The sequence below is a fragment of the Halyomorpha halys genome, unplaced genomic scaffold (genome assembly GCF_000696795.3).
Source record: "Halyomorpha halys isolate HHAL.00 unplaced genomic scaffold, Hhal_1.1 Scaffold1547.1, whole genome shotgun sequence".
NCBI lineage: Eukaryota > Metazoa > Arthropoda > Insecta > Hemiptera > Pentatomidae > Halyomorpha > Halyomorpha halys.
The window spans coordinates 75066-77064 of record NW_027109312.1 but is presented as its reverse complement, the minus strand read 5'-3'; positions in this window follow the sequence as shown (position 1 = coordinate 77064).

The following is a 1999-nucleotide window of genomic DNA, read 5'->3' as shown; positions in this document are numbered from 1 at the left end:
TGACCTCGAACGATTTACCGGGGAAACAGGAGAATTGAGCCACTTCATAAAAGGGAGTGACCGACTAATAAGCCGAATCGAAGCAAAGTCTACTCGATAGTGAAGATGCGGAGGCTTTAAAAGCAGCGGTCGTCTGCAGAGTCAAGAGGAACATCCTAAATCAAATTCAGGCTGACGAACAGACCCCTTGGAGAGTTAACAAGGAAAGATTAAAGAAGGCTATTGGAGGAGGACGGTGGGCCCCAGAGGAAGACATATTCATGATGATCCGAGAGACAAAGAAACCGAAACAGTCTAGTGGGCAATATGCAGCGGAACTCCTGGCTCGCTATAACAGAATTCAAGATAAACTGAGCGAAATGATGGAAACAATTGAGGTACAGGGCCGGATGCATTTCTTATCACTGGTGCTAAAGATACAGTTGGCAAAGGAGCTAGGGAAGAAGGAAGGATTTCCGAGAGAGCGCTCGTTTGTGGAAATAGCCCAAGATCTCATAGAAGCGAGCGCTAGAGAGGTAGAGGCCCGAATGGAAGTAGAAGAACCAGGGTGGACTCGGATAGAATACCAACGGCCAAGAAACATGCCCAACCCTTGGAGAAGGAGAGAACATGGGAATGGTAGAAGAGAGAGAGCTATGGACCAAGAAAATAGAAGAAGCCTAGTTAAACCCAGAAACAATAGTCGGCGGGAGGACCGCAAGTGTCACGGATGTGGTAAAATTGGACATTTAGTGGCGCATTGCCCGCGCACGAGGTGCTTTGAATGTGGCAATGAGGGGCACATAGCCAAACAGTGCTCATATTTGTACCGAAGAAGAGATAGAGAGTGGGCCGGGGCGAACCAATGGAGATCAACGCCCAACAGATACGGAGAAGCCACCGTAGGTTCAGTAGATCTTCAGATGAATCTACGCAAGCATCAGGAGCATCAGAGACCGAAGAAGAAGTCGAGGAGCCAAGGAACCGAGGTAGTCTAGAGGAGAAGGTAGAAACAAGAGGGAGAGAGAACGGAGGAGAATGGAGACGAGGGACTGGAGAGAGGAAGACCCGAGACATTTGAAGGGGTTGTCAGCGGAGAGGCGACCGTACAGTGCTGAATTATAATGTGAGAGAAAAGAGCGGCGGTCTGCCTATAATAGAGATAGCTGGAGTGAGGTGCCGGGTGGACACCGGCAGTTCACACACCATCATGTGCCGGGAAGCCTTGCAAAAGCTGTGTGACGGAGATAGGACACCTAAGATTCAGAAGTGTTATTGTAAATTAATCATCCTGGGTGGCTTTTGTGTGGTAGAGGGGGAGGTAGGGTAGGGAAGTTTGACCGGGTGGGGATTTAGTAGAGAGAACTTGCCGGTACATATCGTAGGGGGTATGCCGAGGGAATACTAAGTGATTGTGGGCTGTGACTTGCTAGGGAAGGTGGGTATTTGGGTTAAGAATATCAAGGGAAATTGGAGAATTATGTTGGGGGGGTAAAATGTACAAATGTCATCGACAAAAGAAAACTGAGGGCGCACGGGTCGGAGGAATTAATCAGGCCGAGGACTGAAGGCAGAGGCTTAAGAGGGAATATGAAGATATTTTTTTAAAACAAGGAGACATGCTCGGGGTAACTGGGAAGACGAATACAAATACATGAGAACCGTAACAAGACAACGTCACTTATGTGAAAGAGAGGAGATACCCGCAGGCGCTACGTCACCACATCAGGGAAGTTTAAAACTAAGCTTCAAAGTTTAAAACGCCAGGGAATAATTATTGATAGTATATCCCCGTACAATAGTCCATTGTGGGCGGTAAAAAAGAAGAGTGTGTCTGGTGAAATTAACGAAAAGTACAGGGTAGTAATAGATTATAGGAAGCTCAACGAGAATACTATAGACGAGAAGTATCCCAAATTTGAAGATATTTGGACAGGCTGAGTGAGTCGAAGGTATTCAGCACATTGGACTTGAAGGCTGGATATCATAAGATTAAAATGCACCCTAAGGATCAAGAGCT